The sequence below is a fragment of the Phalacrocorax carbo genome, chromosome 3 (assembly GCF_963921805.1).
Source record: "Phalacrocorax carbo chromosome 3, bPhaCar2.1, whole genome shotgun sequence".
NCBI classification, from domain to species: domain Eukaryota; kingdom Metazoa; phylum Chordata; class Aves; order Suliformes; family Phalacrocoracidae; genus Phalacrocorax; species Phalacrocorax carbo.
The window spans coordinates 101,180,667-101,204,012 of record NC_087515.1 but is presented as its reverse complement, the minus strand read 5'-3'; the positions used below and the strand labels follow the sequence as shown (position 1 = coordinate 101,204,012).

Genomic DNA, 23,346 nt, shown 5'->3' with positions numbered 1-23,346 from the left:
GTATTCAGGTACGTTGCACATAGTTAATGATGGCTGACACTTTGCTGCTTCAAAAACAAAATGAAAAGCTAAAATCTCAAATTTTCTATATCTAGTTCCAGCGATTGAAATGGCAAAGACAAAAATCTCCCTCATGCTGTAGGCAGTGGTTGTATTAAATAATTAACAGAACTGTTACTGCTTAGTTTATTAGTTCTGAAAATGCTTGTTAGTTATAGTGGCACAATAATGGTGGATATGACAAATGAAACCCCACTAAATCATTAAATACATGTTTCTCAGACAAAACTACAGTGCTAAAGGACAATTCTGAGTTTGGGTCTCTGTTCCATGTCTTGCTGCAAAGAATGCATAGATGCTCTGTCAAGCACTAGGCTGTGTAGGAGTTTGAAACTATTGGCTAAGGATCAAAGAAAAATAGTAATGTAATTTTTAGTTAAAATGTATACATTCTCTGAAGCAGTGGGTCATGATATAATGTCACTCACTAAATGCTAAAAGAGTTAAGTGCCGAGAGTGTCCTGTTCCTGCGCTGTATTTAGGGGGATAACTTGTGTTCAGTAAAGGCTACTGGTGGGTGCATGTGTTCATATATTCATGATGACTTGCATAAACGTGTTGTTGGGCGTGGGTTTTTTCAAGTGAGAAGTCTACCTGTCACTGCTTTTTCTAACAGCATATTCCAGCAAGGGGCCTTTGCCGGCCCAGAGCAAAACCCATCCCCAGGAGCTAACCACAATTTCAGAGAACAGAGGAATTTCAATACATTACATAGTCCTGCATATTGGCTGGCTGCTTCTCAAGTTAAAGATTTATAATATATTTAATACAGATGAAAACTGGAACCATGAGTTGTAAACTATTAATGGAAGAGCAGTAGACTTGTGCAATCAAGTAAGGTCACTTGCTATGCACCATCAGGAAAAAATAGCTTCAATATCATTCAGATCAATGCACTTCAGTACATTCTCTTAAAACGTCCCAGTTTCCAGGCAGCCTGTAAACTCTAACCATTTCCTGAAGCAATTAATGAAGTATAATGCAAAAGCAAAGCAGAGATTAAAAGAAAAATGAAATACCAACTGTAAAACATGGCGTAAACCTCATGTCACTTCTCGCTTAGTCATAGCTAAGTGCTGTTAATCATCTACTCCTTGTAGCATTGTCAGGTGAACGTCTGAGATTTTAGGTGATTTATAGGCCTGTTGTTCACTTTGCAATGCAAATGACTGGAAGTGCATGTGGTCTGTTGCCAAATGTCAGCTGGGAAGAGGTAACCTGCAGCTTTTTGTGCTCTGGCAGTACCTCGAGCTTCTCTTGAGTCATTCCCATAGGATGTATTACCTTTTTCTAATTTGATCATAAGCATCTGGTTGTGTAAGTACCACTGTACTATCAGAATATCTCATATTTCCAAATCCTCTAGCATAACTCATTGTATTATAAATATTTACAATAGCATATGACCAAAATCTGGTCATGCATCTGGTGGCACTGCTACTGGCACTTACAGACTGAGGGTTGAACATAAGCATTTTGTACAGCTAAATTCAAATATGTTTGTTTTGGAAGGAATAGGTCTAAAAGAAGAATAAAAAGTAGACCATGACTTTTGTGTGGACAGACAGGATAAGAGAGAATGCTCTTGAAAAGGAAAAGTTTCATTCCTTTCATTTTTCTTGTACAAGCACTAACTAAACCTGTTAGGTGTCATGGTTTAACCCCAGCCAGCAACTAAGCCCCACGCAGCCGCTCACTCACTCCCCTGCAGTGGGACAGGGGAGAGAATCGGAGGAGTAAAAGTGAGAAAACTCGTGGGTAGAGATAAAGATGGTTTAATAGGTAAAGCAAAGGCTGCAAATGCAAGCAAAGCAAACCAAGGAATTCATTCACTACTTCCCATGGGCAGGCAGGTGTTCAGCCGTCTCCAGGAAAGCAGGGCTCCATCATGTCTGACGGTTACTTGGGAAGACAAATGCCATCACTCTGAACATCCCCCCCCTTCCTTCTTCTTCCCCCAGCTTTATATGCTGAGCATGATGTCATATGGTGTGGGATATCCCTTGGGTCAGTTGGGGTCAGCTGTCCCAGCTGTGCCCCCTCCCAGATTCTTGTGCACCCCCAGCCTGCTCGCTGGTGGGGTGGGGTGAGAAGCAGAAAAGGCCTTGACTCTGTGTAAGCCCTGCTCAGCAGTAAATAAAACACCTCTGCATTGTCAACACTGTTTCCAGCACAAATTCAAAACACAGCCCCATACTAGGTCCTGTGAAGAAAATGAACTCTATCCCGGCCAAAATCAGCACACTGGGCCAAATGATTCCCTCTCTGACACTTCCAAGGGCAGCAAGTACCCTAAAGATCTTCTGTCTGTTTCAGAAGTACCTATAGCAAAGCTCAAAGCAATGAACAGGTTGAAATGTAGATGTTTTATAAATGTTTATAAGCTGCTGATCATTAGATGTAAGTTCAGACTCCATGCTAGTAAAAGGAGCTTGGCCTTCATCCTGCCATGAGGTGGGAAATCCCTGAAGCTGCTGGGCTCAAGCCTCACATGCAATCCTCTGGTGCCAGGTAAATAGCTTTAAAATTATTTTTTTCTTCAAGAAAAAAAAGGTGAAACCTTTAAGTTTTCATTATTCTTTAGGTGTTTTCCCTTGAAGGTACTGTTATGTTCTGAACTTGTGCAAAACTGCAGTCCTCTCTGTATCTTTAATATCGATTCAGTATTTCTGAGTACCTAAGGACAAAATTTGTGAATCACAGTAATGCCAAGAAATACTTGTTTCTCACGAGCTTTTTCTAGCACTGTGTTCTCTTCAAGCTTAGAAAAATCAAGCACTCCCTTAGATAATAGATAGCAGTTTGCCAAACTTTTTGCAGAAGGGAAATCTGTACGTGGCCCAGTTGTCTTGTTCGGTTTGGCACTTCACAATATGTTGTCTTTTAAGTGAAGAATAATACATTTTGGCAGTTACTTTAATCTGGGAATGCTGGGTTATGAGTTGGATAGAGATAAGTGTTTTCTGTTCTCTCAGGGTAGTGTTGTCTTGCTGTTACTATTTACTTTTTGGGTTGCATTAAGTTATTTGTTAAAGGCACTAAACTCTTTGTTCAGCTGGAATGGGTAGTTGACTAATTGGCTTTATCTGAAAACAGACGTAATGCTATGAAATCCGAACTCCGTTGCTGTCTGGAATTGTGATAGTCCCCAGAAGACTACTTGTACTTTAAATACCACCTTTTTACAGTTAAAGTAGAAAAGATATTATAATTTAATTTTGGAAAAATGCATATTCATATCCTATCATGCAGGCAGCAAATCTCTGTGCTTCTATGAAGATTCCTGACAAATTTCAGTTTACCTTTCTGGATTTTTAATTTTTTGAGCAACCAGTGTGTACAGACTTGTAAGTCTCTTGTAGTGAGGGTGTCAATGACTTGAGAAGTGTAACCTCCTGGATGCCTGCAGAGTTCTCTATAGCTTTTCAGATCTTTATGCCCTTTCCCAAAGCTTTTGTCAAAACTTTTTTTGTTAATCTGTAGTAGCTTTTCTATGCTTTTAAATGTTTTATAAGCCTATTTAATCAGTCCATTGTACAGCAGTATAAAAGTCACTTGAATGATAAGTTCTCCAATAGTCATAACTTGGCTCAGCACCAACAGGATAAAGAGCTCCATAGATCTTTCTACATCACCACCTACTTATTCTTCTTTCAGACTTGACTTATGGGATAGGTTTTATTTATTTCTCTATATCTGAGCAGCGATGCCATGTACCTCTACTCAGTTAACAATTCTGTCTGACTTCAGAGCTCTTCAGTCATGCTTTGATAATGTGTATCTTCAAGTTTTTCACTTCACATTACCTCATCATACAAATTAAAAGTGGTTACCATGGAGGTGAATCTGAAGCTTTGCACTGACTTTAGTGAGCCTCATTTCTCTCCCCATGGGAAAACCCCAAACATTTGTATGACAAATATAAGTTGGAAATATCTATGTCTGTTATCTGTTAAGTAAATTCATAATTAGCATTTATTATTTAAAGGAAAAGCATGTAATCCTGACATCTGGTGAATACTATGTCTTAACAACAGAACCTTTTATTGAGCTGACTCTTGCCATTCAGAAAAGCTGTCTTAGGCTTTTAAATTGGTTCTAATTCTCCAAGCAGCTTCCTCAATCTTAGTAATATATTTTATAGAAGTCTGTTTTCTTCACCATTGACTGCTGGGATTCAATGCAGTAACATTAACCCATCATTATACATTTCAAAACCTGACAAATTCATGTACCATTTGAAAGGAGACTTTCCCCAGTTCATATATATAGAAGGAGTTCATATTAGTTCTGCAAGTCATTTCTCACTTCCGAAATTCATTCCCTGCTATGTGCAAAGGTTGTGTTAGGTTTCTGCATGTGGTTTCAGATTTACGGCTGCAGCAGTATTGCTAATCACAGGAGGCAAATCTGAGATGGAAAAAGGAGTTAGGAATGGTTGGCAGTTCCCTGAGAAGCTATATTAAATGTCCAGGTATGAAAAATTTCAATGAGAAGGAAGAATAGGAAGTGCTATAAGAAAAAGGTTAGCTAAAAGTAAATTTTAAGTCTAAGAAGAGTGGATGTGGAGATTTGGTCAAGTTACTAAAGATGAACCGTAAAGAATGAAATACGAATGAGAGAAAAAATTTCAGGAAAACGAAGATATACGAAGATAGGCAAACCAAGAAGATGTAGTATGAAATACCTCATTATATTTGTACTTACAAAAGCAGGAAGAAAAGCCTTCCACTCAGTGAAGAGGGAAAGTTGTGGATAGAAGAAACCCAAAATGCAGAAATATTTAAAACTTGCTCAGCCTCAGATTATCACTTGGCCAACTGCTATTTAGAAGGGCAATAAGTGGATGAAAACTCATGTTAGACTAGTGGAAAGACATACGGGAGAACACTTAAAGCAGTTTAACAAATTTATTAGATTATTTTAACAAATTATCTGGATCATGAGATCTGTGCTAGAATATTGGAAGAACTGGCTGAATCAATCATGAGCCGTTAATAATCTGGGGGAATTTGTGGAGGGTAAGTGAAATTCTGAAGGAATGAAAACCTATCTTTATCTTCTTTAGGGAGAGAAGGTTTTTATTCTTTGTTTTGAATAAGGGAAAAACAGTCCCTCCAAATATTAATTTTTACTCTCTCTGGACAGGACAAAAAGAGAGTCTTTCAGTACAGCAAGGCAAGTTTGGATGAGACAGTAAAACATTAAAAAAAAAATCCCCTAAACCTTCCTAATGTTAAAGGGATACTTGTTTGTGTAAAGAGGTTTCTTAGGTTTTGAAAGCACCATCGTGGTGCATTGTTAAGGTGAGGTTAGACAAGCATCTCCCAGGAATAGTGTAGGTACATTTGATCTGCTTAAAGGTAAGAAATGGATTGTATTGTCTCTGAAGGATCCTTTCAGTTTAGGTGCCTGTTTTTTATAATGTCATTATTAAAAAAAAAATCTCTATATTTTGGTGTCTCTGTATCTTCTGTTATTTACCAATATATAGAAATTCTTGCAGCTGAATTCTCTTGTGTTTTCACATCTGATATTGCCTATTTGAAAACCTCACCTTTTTAAAATGAGCACTTGAATTATATGAAAACATATCAAAACAGTCTGGGAAAGTCTGCTCTGAATGACTGAAAATAAGCAACATTTAAAAAAAAAATCCACGAAGAGCTACCCAAAACATACAGGGGAAAACCCTTAGAAATGTGTTACTTGGCAGAAGGGGTTTAGAAAACAGGTAGAAACAAGAACAATCAGCAGAGAAAGCAGGCTAACAATTAAAAGCATGTTTCCAATAAATATGTAGCTAGCAATTTTACCTAGTATAGTGTCTCTGCCTGAGTCTGTAAAATGAACACAGACAGTATGAATGCACAGTGTGTAAGGAAGAGTGAGCTGGTAACACCCTGACCTGCTCTGTTCAACAAATTTCCAAGGGCTGCATTTCTTAAAATGAGAGGAAGTCAGCCAAATATAGCAGGTTCCACAAGCATCTCTTCTCTCCCCTTTCTTAAGCCCTCGGTAGTCAAACCCTGTTCTGCCCAGAGAACTATCTTCAGCGTATGTTCAATTAGACAAATTGTATAATGTCTCCAATTATAGGCATGCAAAAAAAAAAAAAAGCAAATTATGAAGACCTGAAGCAGAGTTCTTAACCCAATCCGTATGCTGTCACCTGCGGGACACACCTCTGCTACCTGCAGGGAGAAAGCTGCAGCAGGCAGCAGGCTGGCTCGAGGTGGCTGGAGCTCACAGGACCTCCTCCGCTCCGCAGCTTCCTAACAGGGCACAGACATGTGCTGTGCATAAAGGCATGGTCTCTCTCCTCTGCTTATTATTGTAAAATGATACAAGACTGGTAGGTCTCATCTTTTTTCAATGTGTTAATGCTTCAGCGCTTTTCAGGAGAGTTAACGATTCTTGTGTAGTCTATTTATTAGTCTGTTTATAACAGAGTGCTGGTTTTAGTTACTTTTTGTAGACCTGGAAATACGAATTTCCTGGGAGTCTGTAGACCGTAGAAGGAAAACCACTGCATTAACCATGCAGTGTAAATGACGACTGCAGAGTGCTGTATAATTTCTGCGGTTAATAACAGACCTTGTGTTGCGGGAGACCTGAACCAAAAATCATTGTTCCGTTCTGCTAACTACAAGATTACCAAATCTTCATGTAAAAGATGGTGTCTTTTCTAAAGGGTTTATAATCTATATTTTAAGCCTGTGGAAGGACTTGACAAGCAGGTGGTGAGCAGTGTAGCACAGATGATTTTGTGCAATTAACCTGACAGCGGTGGCCACAGACCATCTTCTGCCCTCTCAGCTTTTGCTTAACCTTCGGCTATGGCTGCTTTTTTAACAATGGGTCTCAGATTTTCTTATCCCTCAGGCCTTCTCCTTTCTTCAAAGGCATCTTCATAGCCTTTAATTTCCTTTCTGGACCTTTCTATTTCCTCCTAAATCATCCCCATACCTCCCTGCAGCCTTTTTACTATTTTCCTCTGATATTCATATCCTTCTTAGTTTTGGTTTGTCAAAGTAAAATACCTTACATTTCAAACAGGAGTTATAGGAAATAATCACTGCTAAAGTTTCATTATGCCCCCTCCCTTTTTTGTTTGTACCATCCCTGTTTTCCTTGACTGCCTGTTATCTCTTTTATTATATAATTCTTGTGGCAGAGATTGGGATTTTTTGCAGCACCTGCTAAAATAGGTTTTAAGTATGTCAGCACCTAGATGCCTGTTATAGTCCTTTGTCAAATAAAATAAAAAATAGAATCACTAGAAAGCTTTGGTTTTGAATACACAAAAACCAAACTGAAAACTTGCTGCAAAAGAATATGGGGTTTTCTTGAGGGGGGTTATTAAAAGAAATCTAATTTTGCTGGATGTTGGATAGGAATTTAGAGAGTTTTCCTCATTATTACAAATGTTTATGTTAGATTTGACTATGCAAAAAGGTCGATCAATAATTTTAGCTTCATTTACATTAGAAATGTCTTTAGAATGGCCAGAGTTCCTTCCAGTTTGAATTGCATTGATAAAAGTAGGACTGCTCTGTAACTTTTCTGAATGTTGAATTTAATTCACCTCAAGTGATTCTTACACATGCAACACTTAAAGGATTCATACCATGCAGTTCAGGCAATGTATTTTGGCTAAGTTGAAGGTGTACGTACGTGAAATGATAGATATGTGATGGCTTCTTTTCCTCCTTTGGTTTAACTTCTGTCTCAGCAACACCAAACTAAAACCAATTATTATGTCTTAGAAACATCCTTAGAAGTCTGGAAATACTGCTGCAGTTGCACTGTTGTTATAATCTAAAAGATCAAACCTTTCAGGATAGAAAAAAAATCAGCAATGGCCTTTGTACAAGTTTTGGTAGTGTTATTCTGGCTTTTATTTAGAGGCTGGGCCAACCTCCCTCCCTCCCTTCCTCGCTTCCTTCCTCCCTCCCTTCCTCGCTTCCTTCCTCCCTCCCTCCCTTCCTCGCTTCTTCCCTCCCTCCCTTCCTCCCTCCCTCCCTCCCTCCCCTCCCTTCCTTCCTTCCTTCCTTCCTTCCTTCCTTCCTTCCTTCCTTCCTTCCTTCCTTCCTTCCTTCCTTCCTTCCTTCCTTCCTTCCTTCCTTCCTTCCTTCCTTCCTTCCTTCCTTCCTTCCTTCCTTCCTTCCTTCCTTCCTTCCTTCCTTCCTTCCTTCCTTCCTTCCTTCCTTCCTTCCTTCCTTCCTTCCTTCCTTCCTTCCTTCCTTCCTTCCTTCCTTCCTTCCTTCCTTCCTTCCTTCCTTCCTTCCTTCCTTCCTTCCTTCCTTCCTTCCTTCCTTCCTTCCTTCCTCCCTCCCTCCCTCCCTCCCTCCCTCCCTCCCTCCCTTCCTCCCTTCCTCCCTTCCTTCCTCCCTTCCTCCCTCCCTCCCTCCCTCCCTCCCTCCCTCCCTCCCTTCCTCCCTTCCTCCCTTCCTCCCTTCCTCCCTTCCTCCCTTCCTCCCTTCCTCCCTTCCTTCCTTCCTTCCTTCCTTCCTTCCTTCCTTCCTTCCTTCCTTCCTTCCTTCCTTCCTTCCTTCCTTCCTTCCTTCCTTCCTTCCTTCCTTCCTTCCTTCCTTCCTTCCTTCCTTCCTTCCTCCCTTCCTTCCTTCCTTCCTTCCTTCCTTCCTTCCTCCCTCCCTCCCTCCCTCCCTCCCTCCCTTCACTCCCTCTTTCCTTCCTCCTTCCTTCCCTCCCTTCCGTCCTCCCTTCCTCCCTCCTTCCTTCCCTCCTTCCTTATTAGATTATTATTTACATATTTCTCACTGTAAGCATATTAAACATAACACAGGGATGATCAAAGCATCTGAAGTTTAGATACCGCATTTCCTTGCCAACAATTTATAGCAAAGCAGATGTGCATGCAAATCGCACCTACCTTAATTCCAGAGATCACCATCTCAGTCAATTACTTTAAAATAGCATATCTTTGAAATGTAAAATGTGATAAAGAAGCTTTAATCTTGGATAAGGATGGTGTCAGTATCTACCCAACCAAGGGCAAGACTGAAACTTATGGCCACATTTTCCAGGCACTCATTGACCTCACCGGAGCTCTCAGTAATGAATCAATAACAATGCCTTCTATGTATAACAGCAAGGATTGTGTCCATGTGTGTCAGAGGTAATAAGACACATGTCTTGTATTAGACAAGATTTGCTTTTTGAGGAAAGATACATTCTCAAGAGCATGAAAACCAGTGTTTTCTCTACTTGAAGAAAGCAGTGACATTTTAACAGAAAATGCATCGAAAGAAAAAACCCACATGCTTCTATGCAGAAAAGCACACTGACGGAGGCATCAAAGTCCATGATACTTTGTACAATTGATTTTTCCCCTTTCCTTTGCTCACTTATGCCAATTTTATTGCAGCACTGTCTCTGTAGAAGCCCCTTATAGTCTTGTACTCGCACTTCTGCCTTCTTCAAAAGTTAGTGCAACCTCCATTACTCTCAAGAGACAGGCTCTCCTAAAGAGACCTGTCAGAAAAGGCACTGAGCAGTTCTGACAAATAACTGTCAAGACTTTGATTTCACAGAGTGGAATAATTTGTATTCTTAGCCTTTCATTCGGCAAGTCCTGTTGCCTGGCCCTTCTGGCTGCAGTTGCCAAGCGTGTATATTTAACCCATGGTTCCTCACGTGGCAGATGGTGTGATTAAAACCATGCTGAGCACTAGCTACTTTCAGAGCTCCCATTACTGCTTGCAGTCTTCCAATGTCTTTTTTACCCTCTTCTTGAGGGACAGAGAAGTTCTGCAACTAACACCGTTGTCTGAGAAGGGGTACTAGGCTATTCCCAGCAAAATGAACCTTTTCACATACTGGGCAGGAAGAATTCAGTAACAGCAGGATGATTTTGCTGTGGGAACAACTATATTTGTGTAAGAGAGCAAGCCTCCTTGCATGGACCTAAACACTGAGTACTCAGGCTGCTGGTGCAATATAGATGCATCATGAACCTAACACAGTTCCGTTATTATTTTTTAAATGTTTTTTAAGTCCTTAGTTTCTATGTCCTTTTAATTTGGTACCACCTTTCCCCTGTCCTCTCCCTTTCTTTGTTATCGTACTTACAGCTGCTTCAGCAGCAACGAAATTTTTAACAACTTTCCTTTCTGCTGGACATTGAAAGTATTGATTTAACATGTGCCCTCTGTGTGTTTCTTTTCTTGTTCCAGGGTTTATTTGAAGGCAGATTAGTAGTTAAGACATGCTTTTTTTTTTGTTGTTCTCTGTATGTGAGACCCCGATAGGACACACAAACCACTGCTGCTGTTTCTACTGAAAACAAAACAAAAAAAATGTTACCAAATCATATTCCAGTTATATCTCTACCACTGACTATAATAACTTTCCTCAAACATTTCTATCTGCTGGCAAGATGCTCTGGGTAGGAAGCATTTCCCCCCCATCATTTCTTCATATCTTCTCTTTTCATTTCCTGAGTTTTATTTGCAAGCAGTTTGATGGTATATTCTCCCCAAACGTGGAATATTGTTACATTGCTGCTTTTAAAAACCACCAGGTTCTCATGAAAAGGAGATACATTTAGAAACCAGTCTGGTGTCCACAAGGGGTCTTTCCACTGGTATGTCATCAGCCACTGGTTCAGCAACGGACAAAAAAAGCTCCTAGGAGAAGGTTTTTGAATAGGAAAAGTCCTGTACATGTGTCTAATAGAAAACACTGCTGAATAGTAAAAATACAGTGCCTGGTGATTTACACATGCCATATCTCCCTTGAAGAGAGTATGAACAAAATTATTCCTCTATAATATTAGGCAAACCAGTAAAAAGAACCGTTTGAGTTTGCTATGGTATATATACATCCTTCTAGTGTACCTGTACCTCTGCTGTTTATCTTTGATTTTTTTTCTCATCCCATTGATCTCTGGTGAAGTTATGCATGTACTCATGCATTGTCATAATGGCTTTGTCTTGCCCACTCTGTTTTGTTCTTGCATCTTGTATGTTTGAAATGAGTTAAATATAAAATGAGAGAGAAAACCTCTATGGTAGATTTTCCGTCACATCATTTCAGAAGAGAGTAGTTCATTGCTATGCTAATGGGGAGCACGTGGCACAGGGTAATTGTTACAAAATATTCCTTGCAGACATCTATCATCTTTTATTGTCGAACACTAAATATTCTGCTCACAGTGAGGATGTAATTCACTCTGGGCAATAAGAGACCAAGCTGTATGCTACTCTAATTGCAACAAACCTCTGCAGTGTTTAGCCAGCGTGGTGCATGAAAGGAGTCCACTCTCAATAAACCACTGCGCTGCAGTATGGGTGCTGGCAATAACATGTACTCAGCTGAGGAAGGTCAACTGTGAAATGAATTTATAAGAGAGATTGACAGGTCACAAAAGCTCCGATTTGATTCTAACAGGACTGATTTACTTAGACTGTGTGTATGGCATGTGTTTATAGAGCGTATAATATGTGTAGTAAGGGTATGGATATAATACTGCTCTACAAAAGTGAGAAATTTCTATATTCCAGCCAGATAGAACAGTCCTGTACTATCTGTGAGGTCAGACTCAATAATCTTGGTCATTCCTCATGGCCTTAAATTTTATGAGTAAGAGCAGAGTGGCCTACAAAACCTACTAACAGCTTAGCTAGGCAGACTTGTTTTTCTTTGCAAGCATTTAGATGAAGCAGTAATGGTTGCTGTTGAAAAAATAAATTAATAAAAGACCTCTTGAAGCTCCTTTGTAAAAAGAAGGGATAATAATAATTCTGAACTACCCAAGGGTGTTTTGTGGCTTATTTAGTGCTTTCACTGCACGTTCAAGATTCTCCTATGAAAAGCACTGCTATACGCAAGTGCTGAGTATTGCTATTATTAATAAAGAACCGTAATGGTTCTAAATTTAGAGTTATAGTTCAATATAGAGTTTAAGCTCTTTGCCTGGGTTACAGCCATGAGGGTCTGCAAGTAAGCAGTCCCTGTCAATTACCAACAATGACATATGTAGGGTAGTGCCTGCTTGTGTCTCATTATTTTGATTTGAAGACACCGTAGCAGGAACATTCAGAATGCTAAAACCCCAGCAGAAGATGAACGTGCTGATAACAACAGCATAAAGCTGTCAAAGACAGAAAACCTTGAGCATGTCTCCAAGCAGGGCTTTTGCCAAGCCACAAGCTGAATGTGCCCTTTGAATGCTGTAACATATATTGTACTCTTCATCTTAAACATACACATGCTAGCAAAAAAACCCCACCACCTTTTAAAAATTTTAAAAGTAATGTTTTCTGTTGTGTTTTTGTATACTGTTTGTTTAGAATAGCCATTATTTGAAAAATGTAAAGGTTAGCTTGCTTATGTCAGCATTTAAGACTGTCTAGAAACATAGGGGCAGCATTAGGAATATTCATAGTTTGTAATGGACTATTAAGTATTTATTAGGCCACACATGATCATTGCTTGTTTGGTCTTAACTCCAGTGTACACAGCCACTGGTACTGATTTGGGGCATGAAATTCCCTTAGGGTCGAGAGAGGTGAGAAGGCCCTTGAGAACCACAGGCAGCAGGCAGGCAGTGGCATCACAGTGATCAAGATGGAACAAGAGCAGCAGGAAGGGAACACAGGCTCCATGACCGTGACCATCGTATGGTGGCCCCACTGCTCTCCTTGGTGAGAAGAAGGATGTGTTCAGGGCAAGTCTGCCTGGTAGGTGTTATTCTGTACAGCAATTCCTGCCCTGCAGGGGCAAGAGTCAGAGGACCTCCCGTTTAGCACAAGCAGAGGGATGTCTCAGGATCTCCTCCAGTTGTATTTTCTGCAGATTTACTCTGGACTAGCTCATATGGATTTGGAGGGCTAATCAGAGAAATCTTGAAAATGTGGTTTGTGCTGATGGGGTGTCACCAGTTTTCCTCCGCCAAGTACTTTCAAGTCAATCTAATTTAAGGGAGAATTAAGATGATGCTTCCATGTGTTTATGAGGAATATTTTGTTTGACGGGGGCTAACAGATGTACACCAGATGTAAAACATACTGCAAGTACGGCTTCTCCTGGCAAAACAGTCAATGAGTCCATGTTTAGAGGTTAAATTCTTTTTATGTTGCATCAAGCTCTTGTGTAAGAGAAGATACCTGCCCTTCCATCCTCTAATTTATTAGAGAAAAAGAAAAAAAGTATTTGAATAGCACAGATACCCTTCCTTAGTAAAGGTTAGACATGCTGTTAACTCACTAATGTCCTCAAAAATAAGTACACGTATTTGACAACCACTACTTTTTCCCCATAAAAGAAACATTTGTGCTTTTATTTTTGGAATTCATGGTTTGATTTATTCAATAAAATATAAATAGGCACTAGTGTAGCATACACTCACAGCAAGAACAAAACACTGTTGCAAAAATGCTCTACCACACAGCAGCCTGCTGTTACCATTTCTTTACTCTGCAGGCTCATGCTGCTGAAAAGAACTTGAGTCAAGCCTAACTCTTTGCAATCAGAAAATAAGATGGTTGAATTATTTAGCGTAAGAGAGACCAGAGTGAAATGAATGCAAAAGGCCAGCAAGTAAGATCAATTACAGTGTTGAGGATTGTCCAGAGTTTCTAGCCTCCAGAGACATTCGTAAATCCTGCATCCACAAAAGTGATATACACTTTACCCAGGTCAGGCTGCCAAATGAAATATATATTTATATATCTTCCATTCCAGGCTAAGCTTCATGTCAAAAGTGTCATCAGGAAATATGAGCAAACATATGGTGATAGTACCCATTAGCTTTGTGGTTACATTAAGTTTTCTTCTTAAGTTTTCCCTCTCTAGGTATGCCCACTTGTATACCTCATTTTCAGGCACATGTGACTGGCTGTGCTGAGGTACGTGGCTGAACTCATCTTCAGTCTGAAGACACAGTTTTTTTGATAAAAGACTTTTTCAAGCCAGGCAACTCTCATTTTCTGGGTGCTTCCTGCACCTGGTGATTTCTTCACACTCAGACATCACAAACACAAGCCTTTGCAAGGGCTCTTGCCTGCAGGGTGGCAGATGGCAGGACGTTTCAGGAGGGAATTTGTGGGTGTTAATGGAATTAAATATATATTGGTAGTGGGTTTGCATGGAAAGGTTTTGATAGTGGGTGGGCTACAGGGGTGCCTTCTTGAGAAGCTCTTAGAAGCTTCCCCCATGTCCAACAGAGCCAGTGCCAGCTGTCTCCAAGATGGACCTGCTGCTGGCCAAGTCTGAGCCCATCAGCACCGGTGGTAGCACATCTGGGTAACATATTTGACAAGGGGAAAAAGCTGCTGTACAACAGCAAATGCAGCTGGAGAGAGGAGTGAGAATATCCGAGAAACAACTCTGCAGACACCAAGGTCAGTGAAGGAGGGGGAGGAGTTGGTTTGGGTGCCAGAGCAGAGATTCCTCTGCAGCCCCTGGTGAAGACCATGGCGAGGCAGGCTGTCCCCCTGCAGCCCAGGGAGGTCCATGGTGGAGCAGATATCCACCTGCAGCATGCAGAGGACCCCACACTGGAGTAGGTGGATACATCTGAAGGAGGCTGTGACCCCATGGGAAGACCACGCTGGAGCAGGTTTGCTGGCAGGACTTGTGACCCCATGGAAGGAACCCATGCTGGAGCAGTCTGTTCCTGAAGGACTGCACCCCATGGAAGGGACCCACAATGGAGCAGTTCATGTAGGACTATCTCCCGTGGGAGGGACCCCATGCTGGAGCGGGGGAAGAGTGTGAGAAGAAAGGAGCAGCAGAGAGAACATGTGATGAACTGACCACAGCCCTCATTCCCTGTCTCCCTGTGCTGCTCAGGTGGGAGGAGGTAGAGAATTCATGACTGAAGTTGAGCCTGGGAGGAAGGGAGAGGTGGGGGCAGGTATTTTAAGATTTGTTTTTTATTTCTCATTACCCTAGTCTGATTTGATTGGTAATAAATTAAATTAACTTCCCCAAGTCGAGTCTGTTTCACCTGTGATGGTAACAGCTGAATGATCTCTCCCTGTCCTTATCTCGACACACGAGCCTTTCGTTATATTTTCTCTTCCCTGTCCAGCTGAGGAGGGGCAGTGATGGAGCAGCTTTGGTGGGCACCTGGCATCCAGCCAGGGTCAAACCGCCACAATATTACATTAAAATGAAAGTCTGTAAAGGGGAGGATTTTTTTTTTGGTGTGGGGCCAGGTCAGAGACAGAAAAAACCAGTCCTGCCAAGAGGTGGACTGCCCTGTTCCTTAAGGAAACTAAGCTTGTGGATTGCTGCAGATCTTGACCTGTCTCTTGACAGCCTTGTCTCTCTCCCTATTTTCTCAGGCTATAATTTGATTAACTCTCTAGCCTGCATTTTTTCTCGTAGGATGAAGAAGGTAAACACCTTTGAAATTGCTATAAAAGCTCTGCTGTCTATGCAGAGCAAATAAGCTTTGGCTGTTTGATGACCCTCCAGAGGTCAACTGCAGCAGTCCTAAAGCAATCAAGAGTGCCTTTGCATGTAATAACAGTGAAGTAGCCTTCATCTTCCACTTTCATACCTTTATTATGCACATGCACAACCTACATCCTGAGGGTCATTGAGTTGCAAAATTCCCTAAAAATAGGAAATGCCAAAAAGGAAGCAGAGAGAACTGTAAATTAGAGAAAAAACCAAATTCTTAGCTGATGGAATACTATTGCCCTGGAGGGAAAGTCTTCTCTGGCCTCTGCCACAAAACTCCTGGCTGTTCCTTGTCCACTGACTTTCTCACACAGTCATTGTCTGGAAAAGTCTCATCTTTTAGTACTTGACTGAATACATCTAAGTCCAATGCTCAAAATAGCTGAGCACTCAACAGCTGCCACTGAAGGTATAAAAAGCCATGCTTAAGATATGAATATAAACTCTGGAAAAAATATAAGGCTGTAAATATGGGATTTATCCAACCAGGTATTGATGTTTGCACCTTGGGGTTTTTTTGAAGGTGAGAATCAGGTACTTGTAGGACATGTTTTATCTTATCATTAAAGCAGGTGTTTCAACTGGGTTTCAAGAATTGCTTCATAAAACTGCCTTATCCTCTTCATTATTTTATAGAGAAGGTAGGTAGCCAGCTCAGGAATGGACATCTACTCTGAGGGCATTGAAGCATAGATAAGTCCCAGCCCCTTGGGTTGGTAAACAATATTGCAGCATGCAAGGCCTGGGGCATCACACTGAACAATGAAGCCAAATGTGTTCCTTTAGTTCTGTTTATTTTATTCACTAAATGATGTGGGACAGCCTATAAAGAATATGATGTCATTATTAATATTATCATACTGAATTTGCACAAAGTGGTGTTGTCTGTAAAACCCTTAATTTACCATTTGTTAACTTTTAAATCCATGACTTTGCAACCTTACTGATTCCTCAGAAGAAATACCTGTGTATTCTTGGGTTTCTAGAAGTGAGACTGAAACCCAGGAAATTTTCTTATGAGAGTTTGTTTGTTGACAGAACTGGAGCCTTCTATTGCACAGGTCTTTGTCATTTCAGCAGCAGACAGCAGTATCAGGTTGTCATCACACCAGCAGTAAAGCATGGTGATAAGTACCCTTTCCAAGGTAGTTTATAGCCCAGGGATGATACCAGGGGAGTGGTGAGGTTTAGGAAGTTGTAGCTGTGCTCTGCATTTTGAAGAGGAAGGTCCTTTGGTGGTTAGAGATCTTTCTGGATTCTGTCATGGTATTTTTCTCAGTCCTCTGAAGTCAGTCCTCTTTCTCAGCTAATCTCAGTCTTACCAGCTTCTTCTGGATCTTTAGCCATTACTTGTCGTAACCTAGTTCTTCCATTGTTTCCTCCATGTCCCCCATTTTTGCATCTTGTGGCAGTCTTCTCCTTGTTGCCTTTGGGCCAGAGCTGGGAGTGTTTGAGACTGCCATAGGCTGTGTCCTGAGTTTTTGTTCTTAAATTCACTAAGGTTTTATGAGAAAATCAAGGCACTCTGCTGTCTTTGCATATGCCTTGCAGCTTGTAATGCTACCGTGGAAGCAGTCTTTGCCCCCTTCCATCGAGCTGTCTCTGTCTGCGTGGTCTCTGTAAGGATGGGCATCTGGTATAGCAGCCAAAATCTCTAAGAAAGCATAATATGTTTGGGGGCTTATCTCTTAAATTTGTTTAAATGTCAAGCTATTCAAATCAGCTAAGAAACAGAGTCAGTCCACCCTGCCATTGGCTTTCCTGAGCAAGCTAATATGCTGCAGCACTGTGGGAGGAAGGCCAATGCTGCGAAGAGAAGTGCTCACAGTCCAGTTTCAAAATAAGTTGCAAGGAGCCTCAGATTGTGCTAGACCACCCCACAGGAGTAATTCCTGAAAGCTTTGCTTTAAATGTTTCTTGTCTGTGCTACAAAAAGCAGCTGCCAAACCATTGGCAGCCTTAATGTTGAATGGTGAACTTAAACTGGGAAGGGGCAGATCATTTAACAGTGACACCACATAATTTGTTAGTGAAGTCCATATTTATCCTATTAATAAAGAGTTTGACATTAACATTTTGTGTAAACGAGGATAATTTATTAAGTGGAAAAAAAAGAAACCAAGGAAAACAGATTGCTCTACAGAGCAAAGAAATATATCACTGCAAACATACATAATGAATGTAATTTATAAAGCACTTTTAATTAAAAGTTTCTAAGTTGAATTATTTCATTTGGTTGCAAAACAAGAACATGTTTTAGTAAGCAAAACTTCTCAGTTGATCTTTAGACCTCTTTTAAGAGAAAATAACTATTATGTTTATATGTGTCTGTTTGTCATTAAGGAATTGTTTATTTATAATTTACCAAAGTGGTGTAAGCACAGCATTTGGGGGCTGTGCTTTTGTTCATCAGTGTTTCCCCTGAATTAATTTCCAGCTACCTAGGCCTTTTAACAGTGATAATTATTCTTCTTCATAGGCCTGATGAATAATACCAGTACTTCCATCTTGCTTTTTATAACAGACTTGAATAACTATCCCCTGGTTTGGCAACATGAATGCTTACTGTCCCACTCTTCAAACACATGCTACACATTATAATATGTTTAAGTTTACACACGGAAAAAGTACATCTGCTATGATGAGGTGCCTGGTGTCTTCAGATGGTTGTTTGCTTTGAGCATATTAATGAAGAAGGTTGCCTCACCTCTCTTCCACAAAACTCTGGTTTTGCATAAGAGCTTGTTGCAGAGACTGAAGCAAAACTGCTTTCCCAGCTTTTGAAAGCATTGAGCAATTGGAAAGGAAGCTAAGTATGAATGGTAAAGACAAGTGTTTTCTACTTTATGGTCCTCACTGCTATCAACAACACATATCCACCTGAGATGGTGCCATGGACAGCTCTGGGAATGATCCATCCCCTTCTCCTTAATTTTAAGGTTCAGCTTCAACAACTCAGAACAGTCTGGTGCTTGAAATAGGGGTTGGATATCCAGTCAGGAAATCGACTTGATATTGCTTTGAGATATTAAGCTTTAATGGAAAGTAAAAAAATTTTGTACTTAAGCAGAGGTTGACCTACTTATTTGGCTTTTTTTTACGTATATTTGCTGTGTAGCCTCCTGCTGTGGTTCTTCCCAATGAGTAAACCAGACTTTTCAGTTGATTTTATTTGGGTAAAGATGGTATACTATATATATTTAGTATGCCTGGGAAGTGGTAGGTGAGACATAGAACTTGTGACACATCTCACTCACTAATATTCTCTCCTCCTGCTTCCAGGCAGATTTAGATATTGGTTTGTCCCCTGATCAGCTTAACTTTTGGAGTAAGATCCATGAGATTTAGTTTTGAACCAGGGAAAAACATCTGTCTCTCCAGGTTTAATGGAACATAACGTGCTTGCCTATTGCAGCACCACAGTGAGATTTGTCCAGGTGACTCATCTTCAAAGGCTGAAGAGCAGAGGGACCGAGTCTGTCCTTGGAGTGTCATTCTGTACTTCCACAGAAGCCAAGTTCACTTGTGACAATTTTTAGTGAATGAGCAGAAGTTATCCTTAAATAACCTTCAAAATTTACTAATAAATTAAGTCATTATAAAAATAAAGGCCTTGCATCTGTGTCAGGAAAAAAAGCATGCTAGCCCTTGCTAATGCCTGCAAATAGCTCTTCTGTTGATGTATACTAGAAGTTGTATTTGGCCACAAGAAAGTGAAGGGAGCTATATAAACCAGAAAAAGAAGAGGGCTCTTGAGAACCTTTTCACTGAAGTTTGGGAGTGAGAAAATTAATTTTCTAACCTTCAAATTAGAAGCACTGTGCAGATTCTGAGAGTTCACTGTTCAGCTTTCATGAAATGCTGAAGTTTGCAGCTTCTTTCTGAGACATTAAAGTCAGTATTTCTCCCAAATTGTTTTTTATTTTTAGTTTCAGTTAAAAATGATAAGGCTTATTTTCCCTCTCTTTTAGGACCTTAATCTTTCCCACAGACATAAACAGGTTTCAATTTTCCAGTTGGCCCTCCTCCTGGTTACCACCAGCTCTGCTTGAGTAATCTCACATCTTGAAAAACTGGCTTAAGTATAATATAATTTCATTTGGTATTCCAAGAGTTTCTTTCCTTTTTCCTCCATGTAAGTTTTGAGAGTCAGGGAGCATTTTATGCTTAGTGATTTCCCTCCTACATCATCATTTTGAACAGTCAAGTGTGCAAAGAAAGAGCTAGGAAGCTGTCTTGGTCCTTTTCATAGTGCTGATAATCAACGTGCTGCCCTTTGCGAGGCCGTCATGTTCAAGTACAGGATCCAACACCTTCTGAAGGAAACTGCCAGCACTTATCTTTGAATTGCTTTTTCTCTGCTCCAGACAAATGGTGACATTGCTTTTCTGGCTTTTGTAAGGAGACCACAGTGTTGGCTACACTGATGTGAGGAGCAAGCAAAGCATGGGTGTACTCAGACTTTCTTACTGCAAAGACTGTTTATGCACATTAGAAAACCTCTTGCAGGCCATTGCACTAAAGTTTCAGAGTGCTTTGATTTTCAGATGACAACATATGATGTGATATGGGGAGAGCCTTTGGGCTTACTTGACCCTCGTCCTTATGTGTCAAGGATGTGTGTCTATGTCTCATCCTGCTCCCCACCATGTTGCCCTGCCATTCATTCCAGGCACCGACTACTGTTTAGATCATCAGTCCAAAATAGCAGGGACATATCCTGGTGCCAAAAGGCTATTATAGGAGTTGGAAATATTATCATTAGTGCATGGACAGCATGATTTTGCTGTTTTTCCCATAGAGAGATCAGATATTTTTCTCTCCTGCTTTTCTTTATTTCATAAATCTCTGGAGTTAGGCAGCTACCAGGAGGTGGTGCTGATGTACTCCTCTTGTTCAGGAGCTGTATGACGCTTCTGAGCACACTGGAGTGAAAGACAGTTTGATTTTGGCAGGCACGCACAAGCCAACAGTGTTCAGTTACATTTTTACATCAGTTAAATTTCATGTCACCGAAGCTACCTGCAAATATTGTGCTGCTATATTGACTCTGCTGTGAGGGGAAGCTGACCTTTGGTCTGTCTTCTGCTTCTAAAACACATTGCACAGTTTTTCAGGTACCAGGTTCCTCATCTGTAGGATGGCAGTCCTGTTATCTAGAAACACCCAAAGAAAAGCATCAGAGATTAAGCCACCAGTGTTCAGGCAATAACGATACCAACTGCAAGTATGAGTTGCTCATTTTGTAAATGCAAATGGTTTGGGAGAGAGCTTCAGAGTGATGTACGTCAGTTTGAATTGCATCGCATAGGAAAGGTGGTGGTATTTTCTCTGTACCTCCCTGTGTTGGCATGTTCTCACGGGACCTGGAAGCTCTGTGGAGCCCATTTCACCTGGTGAAGACAGCAGTGTTTCAAGCTGATGTAATCAGGACCAGCGTGATCTTTTACTTACCTTCAATAGTCCAAATGTGTCCCTGTTACAGACTTGCCCTGGAAGAGTTAAAGCCCATTTTCTCCATGGCCATCTCACAGCTCCTTGGCCCTTGCCAGGCTGCTGCACCAGACCCAGCTAGTCTGTCGCAGACCCTTAGTTTGCTGCTGTGGCTTCAGACAATATCTGCCTCACCTCAGACTTCTGGGTAATGCTCAGGCTTTGAAGCTCCTTTCATTCATGTTCTGCACAGTCAGTGTGGCCCAGAGCACCAGGCTCCTACCCCTACGGCTTCCACAGTCTCCTGCTTGCCCTCCTACCCTGAACATCTTTCCTGCTTCTTGGCTGCTGCTTTCCTCATCTCTGCCCTTTTCTTTCTTTGATAACTAATATACATGTATCAAATCCCCCAACTACTTATAGAGCTTATTCTGCAGAAACCTGGCCCACAACCTACAGTCACACTGGCAGGTGCAAGCTGAGGAGAACTGATATTGAAGAGCCAGTGATTGCCTGGTGTATCAGCTCTTTAGGTTCTCCTTAGAGAATCTTTGAGTAGATGCAGCTTGAATTTCTCAGTGTACAGTTAAATCATTGTTGTTTCTTCCTGTGACTTTCCTCTGTCTGTTGTTTAATGTCTGACATACAACAATTCTTCATCTAAGTATGTTTTCTTGTGTATCTTTTCCTATAGGCAGAACTCATCTTCTGGCTGAAGGTCTGCTCCAGAGTCATGCTCTAAACCTTGTTGTCTGTCTTCAAAATGGAGTAATCTGTAACAAATGTACCATGTAAGTAAGTTAAAAATACATTGATCTTTATTTCTGCTTTGTCTGTGAATGCTTGATAGGCAAAGAAATATTCAGGAAGCCAGCGTCATAAAATTCTTGTGAGCACGAAAACTAAACCCCTACTGTTAAGCCACTATGAGTATAAAAGACTTGACCCCATAAGGACAGATAAACCTGTGTATCACATAAATTCCCTCTCTGGACACTAATGCTCAGACTCAGTGCTTCCAAGTACTTCAGAATTTCACATACATATTTTTTTCTTTCACATAAGGGTCTGTCTCTACATGACATCATGGCATTTCTTCCTTCCCTCTGTTACATGTCTATACCACAGTTAACCGTAAATTCAATCTTGTAACTAAGTACAACTTGCAGAAGAATACATACTCTTCCAGGAAGTTTATGGCATTTTCCGAGGTTTAGTTCTCTTTCAAATGGCCTCATTTAAAATACTAGACTATAAGGCAGTCTTGAGCAGTGAAACTCATAAGCTTTCGTATTTCTGCAGGGATGGAAAGGAGCTGATGCTCTGATTGGTTTCCTGCACAAGTCTCTGGAGAGATAAATACAGCAAGGGAAATAGCAAAAACCTTGCTGTACAATAATCTCTTTCAGTAAAGTCTGGTCTATAAGAAGGATTAAAGAACTGTGACCAAGATCAAGTAAAAGGTGAGCATAGGATTGCTAGATAGGAGAGGGGCAAGATCGCTACGACTGGTATTCTGCTGAAGTCTAGAAGAATTCACAATATTCTCTGGGCTTCTGTTGCAATGACCAAACAAATGCCTTTGTGTTTGTTTTGTTGGTTTTTTTTTTAACCCCTTATAATTAGCTTAACCTGGTGGTCACCCCTTTGCTCCTCCTCTAGCCCCCTTTCTCCAGTAACATTAAAGCTTTTTTCATAAAGACAGTTTTCAATGGGATTTGGTTGAATAAGTGCAAATAGTTTAATTCCTTTTGGGTCTGACTCACTGATGAACTCAAATAGCTCCAAATAGTTACGTCAGGAAATATCTCCATTAAAACAGACTTAGCTTCTCTTGTCACAGACCGTGTTTTCCAATTCATCTTCCCAAGTTGTCTCTGACCCTACCATGTAAGATTGCTACAAGTTACTTGCTTGTATGTCAGCATCACCCTAAAAAGAAGTGTTGCCAAACATCTTTCTCATTAAGAGATGGCAATGCTTTCTATCCTTGCCTTCTTGCTGGATTATGTTTGTGACAGTCCTATTTGAAAAGTATAAATCTCAAATTGCTTAGGGTCAGGCTTTATCTTAGAGTATGACAGAAGCACAAAACAGGATCTCTCTGGAAATAGTAATTTATGCCATGGTTCACTTTCTGCTGAGAGACCAGAATAAATTAGTTTAATTTACATCAGGAGACTATTTACTTTAGATGTTAGGAAAAGCTTTCTCTCTAGGGTAAATGCAGCATGCACAGTTATAGAGCATCTTGGGTTAAGTTCATGCAAGAAAATTGGATATGTGGGGGTCTGGACACAGGCGACCATGTCTTGGTGCAAGGAGGGGTAGGGTAGATGAGAAGTTTTCAGCCTGGTGACTTGCACAAAAGCTCATTCCTGAGGGTGCTAGGGTGACTTATTCTGGTGCAGCAGC

At 40.7% G+C, this 23,346-nt stretch overlaps 1 long non-coding RNA gene across 3 annotated transcripts in view; it reads left to right on the top strand.

Annotated features, from left to right (window-relative positions):
* Positions 1 to 23,346, top strand: part of LOC135312886 (uncharacterized) — a 99,163-nt gene that overhangs the window by 3,313 nt on the left and 72,504 nt on the right. For all 3 annotated transcript variants that reach the window (XR_010372506.1, XR_010372505.1, XR_010372507.1), the window contains exon 2: positions 21,626 to 21,722. This is a non-coding gene — a long non-coding RNA (uncharacterized LOC135312886). The remainder of the gene's footprint in view (positions 1 to 21,625; positions 21,723 to 23,346) is intronic.